Source organism: Rhinatrema bivittatum, chromosome 3 (assembly GCF_901001135.1).
Source record: "Rhinatrema bivittatum chromosome 3, aRhiBiv1.1, whole genome shotgun sequence".
NCBI lineage: Eukaryota > Metazoa > Chordata > Amphibia > Gymnophiona > Rhinatrematidae > Rhinatrema > Rhinatrema bivittatum.
The window spans coordinates 394,743,352-394,757,121 of record NC_042617.1 but is presented as its reverse complement, the minus strand read 5'-3'; the positions used below and the strand labels follow the sequence as shown (position 1 = coordinate 394,757,121).

At 41.4% G+C, this 13,770-nt stretch overlaps 1 protein-coding gene across 3 annotated transcripts in view; it reads right to left on the bottom strand.

Annotated features, from left to right (window-relative positions):
* The window catches only part of LMBRD1 (LMBR1 domain containing 1), a 591,116-nt gene that overhangs the window by 517,444 nt on the left and 59,902 nt on the right, over window positions 1-13,770 (bottom strand). The window lies entirely within an intron of this gene.

The window sequence follows — 13,770 nt, the reverse complement described above, 5'->3', positions numbered from 1 at the left end:
TAGCCTGTCTTATCAATGTCTTACATTTAACTTGCCAATGTTTATGCTTTATCCTATTTTCTTCTGTTGGATCCTTCTTCCAATTTTTGAATGAAGATCTTTTGGCTAAAATAGCTTCTTTCACCTCCCCTTTTAACCATGTCGGTAATCGTTTTGCCTTCTTTCCACCTTTCTTAATGTGTGGAATACATCTGGACTGTGCTTCTAGAATGGTATTTTTTAACAATGACCACGCCTCTTGAACATTTTTTTTTTTTTTTACTTTCGTAGCTGCTCCTTTCAGTTTTTTTCTAACAATTTTTCTCATTTTATCAAAGTTTCCCTTTTGAAAGTTTAGCACGAGAGCCTTGGATTTGCACACTGTTCCTCTTCCAGTCATTAAATCAAATTTGATCATATTATGATCACTATTGCCAAGCGGCCCCACCACCGTTACCTTTCTCACCAAGTCCTGTGCTCCACTGAGAATTAGATCTAAAATTGCTCCCTCTCTCGTCTGTTCCTGAACCAATTGCTCCATAAAGCTATCATTTATTCCATTCAGGAACGTTATCTCTCTAGCGTGACCCTATGATATATTTACCCAGTCAATATTGGGGCAATTGAAGAACAAACTGAGCTGCTGAATCTAGTTTATCATGCATCAAAGGGAAAGATTTCTAAGTTTTTCTTTCAAGGATCATTAATATTCTGTGTTTTTCTTTAGTTGTCCTTAAACTGAAAACAGTATCTTTGGCTCCTGTATTGCCTTCCATGTTAAGATGTGTTCTCTCTGGCTCCTCCTCTCCCCTAGTTTACCCCATCCAAATTAATAAGATACCTGAGCAAAGTCTTTAATAACATAAATAGTATACACTGAGGATAGAAGAAAAATACTGAATTGCAGTACCATATTCAAAACTGTCATGTGAAGATATTCAGCAAAATCCTTCCTGAATTATGAGTATCCCTTGGTAAGAGCCCAGATTATTATTCCATACAGCTTCACTTTTATTAAAAAGTACAAGAGCTTTGTCCTTCTGGTTTCAGAGGAACACTGTGCATTTTTCTTAATGATCCCTCTTGAAATAGACTTTTCATTTTCAATTTGACAGTAAGAGACAAGCTTCAGTAAAGAGATGAGAGTTTGATATGTTGAGGTGAGAAATATTTTGGCATATGGCTCTATGGTGGGCCCCCTCTTCTGCACTCTCTAGATTTCTTCCCTTGGCACTCCAATCTCCTCGCATGGATTTCATGTAACATTTTCATGCTGACTCCCCCCCCCCCCCAGGACCTAGCTTTCCACACCAGACATTTCTCAAGAATCCAGGTCTTAATCTCAGCCTGCTTGTCTGACATTGTTGAATTGGTGTTCCCGCCACCTTAAACTTAATATGTCCAAGACAGAACTCCCCCCCCCTCACCCCCCAAAAAAACCACTTTTCTCTCTCTTTCTTTAGGGATGGCAACACATCCTTCCACTCCTCTCAGCCCATAATCTTAGGATCATCCTTGATGCCTCTCTCCTCCACAGATATTCAAAATGCTGCTAAACTATCACCTCTAAAATCCAGCCCTTCCATTCTGAGCATGCTACCAAATGCTCAGCCAGTCTTACCACCTCCCATTTAGATTACTTCAACTTGCTCCTCACAGGTCCCCGTCCCCCCCCCCCCCCCCCCACTGAACCATCTTGCTCCACTGCAATCTTTCAGCATGACATCTTCCTTCAGTGTTGCTATGATCACAACTCCTCTTCTCAAGTGACTATATTTTTCCCCACAAAAGCTTTTTTTTTTTTTTTTTACTCATCTACAAAGGCATTCATTCTGCAGATCCACATTACTTATTTTCTCTCACCCTACAACCTTCTTTGTGAACTCTGTATATCAATTAAATAATGCTTATCTATGCCCTTCTGTTCCACCACCAATTCCAGACTACTTGTTTTTCATCTTGCTGTACTATATGCTTGCAACAGACTTCCTGAATTGACACCATCATGTTTCCTCCCTACACATATTCAAACCCAGTCTAAAAACTCATCTTTTTAAGGCTGTTTTAAAATCAATTTTTTTTATAATAAATTTCCTGTCTGTCATGTACTTTCAAAACATTTTATATGTTTGTCTTGACTAGATTACAAGCCCACCAAGCAGGGACCCTCTCATATCTATTTGTACAGCATTGTGCATATCTAGTAAAGCTTTAGAAATAAGGGGTAGTAGTAGCAGTAGCAGCAGTAACAGTAATGTGAACCATTCAGTATAAAAATTCATGGCATTATAAAAATGTCTGTGTAAAGATCTTTCGATTCTAAACTGTTTTGTTTCTTATCTAATTATTACATGAATAATACAGGATTTGAGAAATGGTCTACTTTAGCAGCAACAAACACTAAAAATTTAGTTAAAACCACCAAAATAAGAAATTAATTTTCACATACACTATGTTTATTGCATATTCTAAAAACAAATTCCTACCTAACTGGCCCCAGCTGAGCAAGTCTGCTTTATGTACAGCTTTATAAAGCAATTAATCATACATTACTATACAATAAGATGTCCATTTTATTGATATAATTACTGATGCAAAAAAAAATATCCTGGCATTTGAAAGGGAGCTCAGGGCTATATGCAAAAGTGAACAGGTTCTGCACGCTTCCAGGAAACCTTGAATACCACCCTATGTAAAGAAAAAAAGTCCCAAATAAACACCACGAATCCTTCACACCCAAGTGTTTTTATCCTTCTGTTATGGCGGTCATAATAGGCACTCCCAGCAAGTAAAATACATTCTTTGCCTTATACTTAATGATAGGCCAGTGATCAATCTTTTTTCTTCTTTTTTTGAATTTATGCACTTAAAAATGAATTTATCTTAGTAATGAATAAGTGAAATGATGTTCCCTGACACAGATCCGTGTTTCGAAAGCCAGAATCAGGGGGTGCACTCTGCTCAAAAAACTACTTCTTATGGATTATTTGAATGTTGAAACGTTACACTACATGAGACGTCCACATTGTCTTCTGCATAGTAATTCTTGTATGATAGCTGAGCGCTCCATCTCTCACCGGCCAAGGAGGACAAACCATGCACAACCAGAGTCAGAACAGCCATCTGCTGGCTGGAATCTGGTGAATAAATGTGCCTCCAGTCACTGTGATTCTGAGAGAAGGCCTCCTGGATTGCTGGAGTCAGGGGCAGTTCGATAATGAGGCAGAGTGAGGTGGCCACTTCAGGAGGCAAAATTTGGAGGTGGCAAAAACGGCCACACCAAACTCCTCTAGCGGCCGCCTCACCCTGCCGCCAAAACAAAGGACCTGTGGGCTTCCGGTGGCAGTGGCATACCAAGGGGGGGCAAGGGGGCCAATGCCCCCAGGCGCAGGGATATGGGGGAGCTCATCCCACCACGGCTCAAAGAAAGAGATCATGTCCAAACCTCCAGGTGCTGCTCCTCCTTCCTGCCTGTGCGGCACCCAGAAGAAAAACATTGCCGGAGCCATGCGGGTGGGCAGGAAGGAGGACCAGCATCGGCCACCTGCAGAAGCAGAGCAGCATTTGTGGCTGGGCTGCCACAGATCCCACCTCGGGGCGGCCCACGAAGTGGAGGCCTGGCAACAGGGCCACGCGGATCCCACCTTGCGGCAGCCCGAAAAAATCAGGACCGGAGAGCCCATCACGTGATGACCCATGAAGAGGAGGCCCAGAGGCGAGAGAGTGGCCGAGGCCCCATACAGTGTGTGTGTGTATATATGTGTGTGTGTGTGTGTGTGTGTGTGTGTGAGAGAGTATGTTGAGAGAATGTGTGGGAGTGAGAGCCTGAATGTTCGGAGAGACAGCATATGAGAGAGAGAGCATGTGACAGTGAAAGCCTGTGTGTTTGAGTGAGACAGCATGTGAGTGAGAGAGCCTGTGTGTATAAGAGAGTGAGGCAGCATGTGAAAGAGAGCCTGTGTGCCTGTGGGAAAGACATAGCAAGTGAGTGAGAACCTGTGCCTGTGTGCATGTGTGAGAGACACAGCATGTGAGGATGAGAGCCATGTGTGAGAGACAGCGTGTGAGAAGAGTCTGAGTGTGTGTGAGAGAGAAAGCATGTAAGAATGATAATCTGAGTGTGTGTGACAGAAGAAAGGAAGACAACAGATGGAAAGAAAAAAAAAGGCCCTGTAAAAGGAAATGGCAAAAAAAAACAAGAAAGGGAAGGTGGGGAAAAAAGCCTGTGACCAACCAATTAGAAAATTAGGATCAGACAGCAAAGGTAAGGTAAAAAAAAAAAATTAATTTTTAGTGATTAGCATATGTTATCTTTGGGAATGTGCAAGAGCAGCACATTGACTATGCCGATCTCGCAATGTATGAGATCAGCATGGAGAAACTGGAAACCTCAAAAATTTTCAATACCACAGGGCCTGTTCAGAGGAGGCAGCAGAACTGGCTTCAGTGCCAGTAGCAGCAATCAGCACCTCCCCAATAGCCACATGACAGCAGTGACAGTGGTAGCAGAAGAACAAAAGAGGCTATGAGGTTGTTGGCAAAAGAAAGAGGGGGTCTGCCTTCAGTGTGTTCATGAGAGTGAATGGGAGTCTGCCTGGGGGTGTATGTGTGTGAATGCATGGGTGCCTGCCTGGGGCTCAGTGTGTGTGTGTGTGTGAGGGACCTTGCCTGGGGATCTGTGTGTGCGAAAATGACTAGGACCTTGCCTGTGTGAGTGAGTATGTGAGAAAGCAAGTAAGAGTGAGAGTATATGTGTGTATGAGAGAAACCAGGGTTGGAACAGCTTGTATGTAGGGGGAAACAGAGGGTCTTAGCCTGATGGTGTGTGTGTGTGCATCTGTGAGAGAGAGAGGTTGTGGGTATGTATAAGAGCATGTATGTGAGAGAGAGAATGGACATGCGAGTATGTGTGAAAAAGAGAGGACATGCGAGTAGGTGTGAAAAAGAGAAAGGATAAAGTGTGTGGGCCCCCTCTAACCCCCTAATCCTCAATAACCTCAGAGTGACTGGAAATCAAGAGTTCCCAGGTATGGCAGGCAAGGGCATTTTTATCCTTATTAGTTTTAATTATTGGGGGTTATTTGATATATATGCTATTTTGAAATATTGCATTGGTGCTTGGAAAATTTTTAAAAATTGTATACGATTTTAATTAATAGAAGTTATTCTATTTATCAGTAGTTTTAAAATATTCTTTTATTAGTATGGTTTTACTATTATAATTGATACTTTATGTTTCTTGATTTTATTTGTTTTATGAGGAATGGTGGTTCTGTTTTTCCATTGTTACACAGAGTCTGGCTTCCTGGGTTTCCATTTCAGTTTTTGTCTGCATATTGCTAGTTCAAATTTGTGATCCTTTATTCTGTACTTGGTGAGGGTCTGTCTCTGCTCTGTGCATGTATCCAAGATAAGAGATTCTGCTAGCATATAGTGTCTGTGTAGGGATCTACAGCAATCAGGTTTGCTTTGTTTCCCCAGTAGGTGGTGTATTGGTATTCTGGGACCCCATGTAATATTTACCTGTGCTTTTTCACAGGTAGGGTTCTTGTTGTTTGAGTCCTTGGCGTTACTAATGTTACGCTATGATAGGTTTGCTCTATAGATTTTGAGTATCTTTTTTGTGGGGTTTTGTGTTAGTTCACAACATGTCTGGCGTGGAAGGTGTTTGTGCTACTATTAGTGTGAGGTGACACCAGAATTTGAAAATACTTTTTTGTATGATGAGCTGTGAGGGAAACATCCAAGCTCCATTGTAGGGGGAATTTCTGTAGATGCACAGAGTTACAGAACTGGAGGTACGGATTTATATTAACATTCTTTTCCTTCCTGTATAAATTCCACACTTTACTCTCATAGCCATATAAAATTAGTTGAATGAGGCTATCAATTTTAATAGTAGTTTTACTAGAAGTGTGAAACTAGCCAGTTTCAAGATCCTTTGGACTCTCTTATAAAGACTGTTTTTATAGCCAATTTTAAAGCAGGGGGCCATGCTATGCAGGTGGGTGTGATGAGGAAATGTAATTTTGGCTCCCCCCCCCCCCCAAATTCTTCTGTCTAGAGATACCACTGATTTTCTGTGACCTTAAGCATTAGTACAAGAAGGATGGGGGGGGGAGCGCTGGAGAGGCACAAAAATGCATTGGCCCCCAGGTACCGGAGACCCTCGGTACACCACTGGCTGGTGGAATCCAATCTGCCCGGCAGCAAAGAAAAGAAGAGGCTCAGCGGACACCAGCAGAACTTAACCTGCTGACAGCCAAAAAATAAGCAAAGGCACTGGCATATCCCAATCTGCCCAGCTGCAAAAATAAAAAAAAAATAATAAGATTTTAATTATTGGTTGTTACACTATTTAACTGTTTTGAAATATTTTTTTTCTTTTTATTAGTATGGTTTTACTATTATGATTGTTTCATATTTCTTGATTTTATTGTTTTGAGGAATGGCATTTCTGTTTTTCCATTGTTGCACTGCATACAGTGAGGCTTGTTGCAGTTTTCAGTTCAGTTTTTATGCACATGTTCCTGTTTATATTGTATGGTCTCTTTATTCTGTATTTAGTGAAGGTCTGTATGTGTAACTGAGGTGAAGTATCCTGCTAGTGTGAAGTTTCTATTTTAGGATCTATAGCAGGCTGGCTTTTTCCGTTTTCCTAATAAGAGATGTATTGGTTTTTAGGACCTGATGTAATATCTGCAGTGTTGCCTTTTCATAGTTAAGGTTTTTACTGTTTCAGTGATGGTAGTTAGTTTTTTTTTTTTGTTTTCTTTTAAATTTTTTATTTATGCATTTACATGTTACAAATATGACAAACAAATTAATACAGATCCATCTCATCAAGGTATATAATTAACCACAGTGATTATCCAATATTCATAGTTATTGTAAATAAGAAGTGGCAATATTATTCACATGAAGATTATGTAATTGAGCATTATTAGAGGAAAAAAGGGCAGGTTAACCCTTACCCAAAAAACAATTGAAATATTGAGAGCTAACAGATAACATTCTTTTACACCCCAAGATCTACTGCGACATTTACTTGGGGTATAGAATCTAAAAATACACGTAACTGAGAAACCTCAAAAAATACTTTTTTTTGTTGCTGTATTTCAACCTTACATTTGCAAGGAAATGTTATCAGCATTTTTCCTCCTTTTCTTTCTACATCTGGTCTAAGATCTAGGAATTTTCTTCTTCTATCCTGAGTTTGTTTGGAAAGATCTGGGTAGATCCAAATTCTGCTACCATGAAACATACTCATTCTATTCCTCATATATAATCTAAAGATATTATCTGTATCTATAGCAAAAGAGAATGATACATGTAATATAGATCTGGTAGATATAACTGTATCTATATTTGACTCAATCACCCCAGTTAAATTTAAAGAGGATTCTATATTATGATTTTGCTGTGCTACTAATCCTTTTGATTCAACATAATATATCTTTGATACAGTGGGGGTAGCTTGTTGAGGGATTTTCAATATTTCTATCAAATATTCTTTAAACATTTCATAAGGGGAAATAAGATTATGTTTGGGGAAATTTAATATTCTCAAATTCAAATATTTGAATGAGTTTTCCAAAATTTCCAGTTTCTTATCATACACTATTTCCGCTCTGGCAAATTTCTGCTGCCACGCTTCCAAATTCTCAAATCTTTTCTCCACTCGTTCCGATTCTGTATTCAACTTTGATATTGCTGTTTCCACATTATTGAACCGCTGATTAGAGTCAATAGTAATCTTGGTCAAATTTAACACTGCTTTTTCTAATGCTTTGATAGCTTCCCACAGACTTTCCATTGTTATTGGAGATGATTTATCCAGATGTAGAGATAGTTTCTCAGGTATTTCAGATTCCAACTCCCCTGATGTGGCAGACGCTCCTTCTCCTAACCCATAACTAGCAGGTTGTAATTGTAAAGATTCTGTGGAAATCTGTAATGGTGGAGGAGGAGTACTTGGAGCTCCGGGGCTTAAAGTTGTTTCGGCCAGGGAGGCAGGTATTTGCTCTATACCAACGCCTCCAGCGGCCCATTCTCCCGGTTCTACTCCTGTTATAGGGGCAAAGAAGACAGGTATCCGAGATTGGGAAGCAGGCAGTACAGGGGATGAAGTAGTCGTCATCTCCCTGACTCTTGCCTTTCGCTTAGTATGAGGCATCACAGTCAAAAGAAAATTTTCCTTGAATATATATGTCTCTTAACCCTTCTTCTCAATATAAACAGTTCTTCATGCGAAAAGAGGCAGGTGAAGTGACTGAAAACAATTTGTTTACTCACTGTTTGGAGTTGAGGCTTTTTCTCACTTTGTGGCTTCCTCCAGGTCTAAGCCGCGCGCGCCAAAGGGCATCGATTTTTATACGCTTTGTTAGTCCCTCCTCCTGACGTCAGGCACCCGGAAGTCCCTCGCGGTTATCCACTCGCGAGGCAAAGTCAGCTGAAACAGTCAATTCTCCGCTCACAGCTCTCAGAGGAAATAATTCTCAGGAAATTGCAGGTGAGTAGATATTTCTCCAACAATGTTATCCTCCACCTCTAGTTAGTATTCTTAGTATAGGAGGTATACTACTGTAAAAGCAAGTTTGCTTACCGTAAACGGTGTTTCCGTAGATAGCAGGATGAATTAGCTATGCTGTTGATGGGAGTCCCAAGCTCCTGGGCACGTCATGGATGACTGTTAGTTCTTTAGAATATGGCGTGATCGAATGTGGACAGTCAATTGCTGTTTATGGATCCGTCAAAGTTTGTAAGACTGCTTGACCAATCTTGGCATCTGCAACAGCTTGATGTCCTAAAGCGGCAGTTTTCAAGATGATGTCCTTGTTAGAGCAGAATTAAAAAGAAGCTTCTTTCTCAGACCGCTTCCCTGTCTCCTATGAGGCTGGTGCCAGATCTGGTCAGGGTGATTGAGCTGATCACTTTTTCCTGTCCCTCCCTCCACTGGCTTCCAGTTTCTCCACTGAGGGGAGCGGTGCAGTAGGTGGGGAAGGGAAATGAGGTACTACAGATAAGACACAGCAACTCTGCATGTCAGCTGGTGCATTCTGCCTGGCTTGCATGGGCTCCTAGGGTGGAAAGCAGCACTATTGTGTACATGGAACAGGGCCAGATCTTCCTTGGAACCTCGAGGTGGATCAGCGACTGACACCAGGAATGGTGGAGACTATCATGGACCCCCCAGCATCGATGGAGGATAAGCTCCCCCTGCCACGGAGTCGCTTCGGGGTATCATGGTGAGCGCCGGTGCCAAACAGAGCTTGGCACCAAGCATCGAGGGCAACCGTGCCGATGTTCCCTTACTTGCCTCAGTGCTCAACCCGATCTTTCCCCAGTGCTGAGGTCGACAACGACGAACCCGATGTCCTCGACCTGGAGGAGACCAACAGCGGTCAGTCCCCTGAACCCCTATCCACCGGAGGCACAGACGGAATGAAGGGCCCCCCAGTATTGAGGGCTCAGTGTCAATCGGTGTGGCTCCTCAATCTTTCGGCGTCGATGTCACTGATGCTGATGTCGATGGCTTGGACTTGCTCATCCCAAAGAGCTTCTCCATCTTAGAGACCAGCTGGATGTCCCTTCGGGGTCATTTGGACCACATGCGGCACCCCCGAACATCATGCGATACCCCTAGGCAGAGGATGCACGCTTTGTATGGGTCCATGATGGACACAGTCCTTGGACACTTAGGGCATCGGCAGAAACCCAACGAGGCCATGAAGATACTAAATAAGAGACAAAAAAGGATACGGATGCAGTGGGCAACCAACGCACTACTGCCATGGAGGGACGATGCAAAAATAAACCTACCAAACCAGTGAAAAACCCATCTGGTAAGCATGGGGATTGAAAAAGGGACGTGAATTGAGAAAAACCGTGAAAAATACTTGTGAATCGGCAAAAGTTTTCCACCGATACTTTTTTTTTCCTAGCTTAAACAAAAGCTCACAAACCACTATGCAAAAGCTCTGCGAAAAAAAAAAAGACTGAAGAGGGACCTCGCACGACCACGTGGATTAGGGCATACTGGGCAGGAAAAAGTGATCAGCTCCTTCACCCTGACCAGATCTGGCACCAGCAACTTTGACTTAAGTTTTCCGTGCCGGGCTCCATCGGATGCTATCACCCATGGTGAAGACTACCCTCCTGCTTGTTCTAGGAGAACACAGAAAAAGGCAACTTGAACTCTAAGCTCCTCCAAACTCCCTTTATTTCTAAACCTTTGTAGTTAGCAGTCTAGCAATTCTACACCCTCACATCAGTATATATACTGCAATTATGTTCAGCGCTAAATCAGGGAAGACAGAAGCCTTTGCCTTAACATCTGGACTAAATGAATGAAACAATCCACTGACCACAGAGAAGCTCACTCAACCTAAAGCAACCCTATCCTCGCTGAATTGCACCAAAGAAATGTTCAAATTAAACATGGAGATGACCTGCACCATTAAACTGCAACTCACATTCTTGTCGACTAGTGTCACTGCCTTTCAACCATGTTTTGAAATGCTGAAATATTGGGTTGTTATTTGTAAAGATGCCATAACTGAGCTCTGGGTAACAAAATGGAATAGATGCCAGACATCTGATCAGAATGTTTTATTCAATGGAGATGAAGTACAGTAAACAAGCTTGGTACATTCAAATGAAATACTCCGACTCTATAGCTTTTTTAGGATTTGGAGCACAAATTCTTGCTTTATTGTATTCTTCAATGGCTACTGATCTAAAATGTTTTTCTTTTAATGTTAGCGGTTTGAACCATTGTATTAAACTGAAAAATGTTTTGACCTACATCAAATCACTTCTCCCAGATCTGTTTTTTCTACAGGAAACAGATCTATCATATCAGGAGTCCCTTAAATTAAAGAGAGATTGGGTTGGTCACATTATCTTTGCTTCAGCGTCACAGAAGAAGAGGGGTGTAGCTATCCTGGTTCACAAATCACTGCATATTCATAAAATTGAACAGGAAGATGACCCGAAGGCAGGTGGACTGCCGCTGTAGTGAAAATATATAATATGTCTTTATTGCTTTTTAACATCTATGCCACTAACTCAGTTTTCTCCTTTTTTAGGATATTTCCAAGATACTTTACAATTGTGCTATTTCTCTGTACTTTTACGAGGTGATTTTAATCTGTCATTCAACCTAGTTTTAGATCAACAATCCTCCTTGTCCAGGGAGAGTTTCTCCCTCTCATACAGCTATCCATGATATTATGGCTGCTCATGGTCTATTAGATCCCTGGAGAATTCTCCATCCAACTGGCAAAGATTTCACATTCTACTCCTTCCCACATCAATCTTATTTCCATATGGATTACTTTCGAATAGTTTGTTAGAGCCTACTTTCTCCACAGCAATATGTTCCATTCACATATCAGATCATGCAGCCATTTCCATACATAGGAAACTTCCTCCTCTTGACATGCCTTGTTGGAAATTTAAGTGAATTTTTAGAAAATCTTGTCTTCAACAGACAAATTTCTGATACTATTAATAATTATTTCTCCCTTATGAAATTCCAGAAGTCATAATCCAAATGCTATGGGATGCTTTTAAAGCTACTATTCAGGGCCAAATAATTAGCTATTCCATTAAGAAACCACGATTTTTTGGAAGAAAATTGCAGATCTGGAAAATCAAATTTTACTCTTGGAAATACAAATATTGCTTTCAATAAGGTTCAAATTTTTTTTTCCTCTTTGTGCAATCTTAAATATAAATATAACAAACTTAAGTAAACGTACAGGGAAATCCATATTTCTTCAAAAAACCTAGGTACTGAATAGAACATAATAAATCTGGCTGCTTACTTGTTAATTATTTACAAGGACAGACAAAACAGGAGGATTGTCGCATTGAAATCCTATGCTGTTAGTATCACCAAGCAAAAATGCAGATTTTCTCTCCTGCATATTCATAGTGGATATTCTGAAAACCTGGCTGGTGGGCCCCCAGGACAGGGTTGGGGACCACTGGTATAGAGGATAAGGCGCTTAGGTTTCTTAGCTATAGGTGCCATCAGTCTGTCAGTATGCTTAACAGGCGACTGAAAGGTGTGCATCGAGCTGAATTCACACTGTAAAAACAAAAATTAAACGTACAACCCTGTGCCTTGATGAGCGCACAAAAACTGAGCATCCGCAGTGCCGCCCAGATTGTGCATACAGGAAACGTGCACCTAAATTAGATGCTGCTACCAACTGCATGCCCAAGCAGGCATCCAACTAAGCATCCAAAAACTGGGCGCTCAACTGGACACACAGCCAGACACACTCGCACGAACCGATGGGCCTGAAGAGGGCAGCCTAACGCATGAAAATGCGTGAAACGCCACCGTGGCCTACCACGCAGCACACAGAGAAAAACCTAAGAGCAGGGCCTACCCAAAAGGGCTTCTCAACCCGCCAGGTTGCCCACCATCCCTTAAACTCCCTCAGAGGTGGGAACGAACATTGGATCAGCTCACCGAGCACGGAGACCAGAGGAAGGAGGAAGCCCTACAAAAAAACCGCTCTGTTATCTGTTTTTTTGTTGGGTTTTTTTAAGCTCTAACTGAGCTCAGTCCTTCCTGGCTGAGTACAGAGTCTGTCTCCAGCTACAGGGGAAAGGGCATGTAACATCACCACTGTACTCGACTTCCTGCACCCACTGCCTTTCAGCTGTTTCAACAGATAAGTCCATGACGGCTGAAAAACCAGCTACCGAACCAAGGCACTTATCTGAGGGACTAGAGAATTCTCAACTGGGGGAGGGACTAAGTGGTATCACCACAGGAGAGCGGGGAGAATTAAATTTCCTTTTTCTTTCTTCTTCTAAAACTTGAAACAATCCCCAGTAGGGAGATGCACGTTCACCATCTGCTGCAGATGGAGAATACTGGCAGGCTGATGTCACTGCAGGAGTATATACACTGTGCGTCAGCTTTGCTCCATCTCCATCTGCTGGTAGAAGTGCATAACCCACTGATTCTGGATTATTCTGTCTGGATGCTAAGAAATTAAGAGTTGAGAGACTGAAATAAGGTTGATAATATTGCTTATTGTTTCAAATGATAGCCCACTTCTCTAGTTTACAATGTAAAAATGATGATTCTATTGCTCTAATGTGAGCAATCCTAAAATGCAGCATAAAATCTATTTATATGAAAGTTTTGTGATATGCAGTCTCTCTCCCCCACCTCAGCAGACTTGAGATACAAATGTTTTAGTTGCCAAAGTCAACATACATTTTTCTAAATCATAACTGGGGTGAATCAAACCTCACATAAAAAATATAATTATAACAATTTACCACACTACAGTCTAAGTCTCCTTTCTTGCATCCTACCCATCATTCCCCTAAGGCCTTCTTCTCCTCTCTATACTCCATTACATTCTCTCTAGCTTATCTCCACTTTCTGGTGGGATTTGAGCCAAATGGTTCCATCACAGTAGCTAATGTATTCTCATAGTAAGGGCCATAGATACAAGTGGCAAGCCTAGCTCTCATCCAGGATATCAAGCTGGAGTGAGCCAGAGAAGGGCAAGTCACATCACCCAGCGCATCTCTGTATTTTCATCCTCTTCCTCCCTATTCCCCCACACTCTCAGACATGCATGAGCACTCCCAAAGTTGACCAAATTTATTCAAATTTGATTTTTTTATCCAATGTTCATTGAACCTCAATGCAAATCACATAAAATAAAATATCACATTATCAATAAAAGTCAGCCACAGCATAATAAAACTCAAAACAATAAAAATTCAAACATAATAAAAATACAACATCCA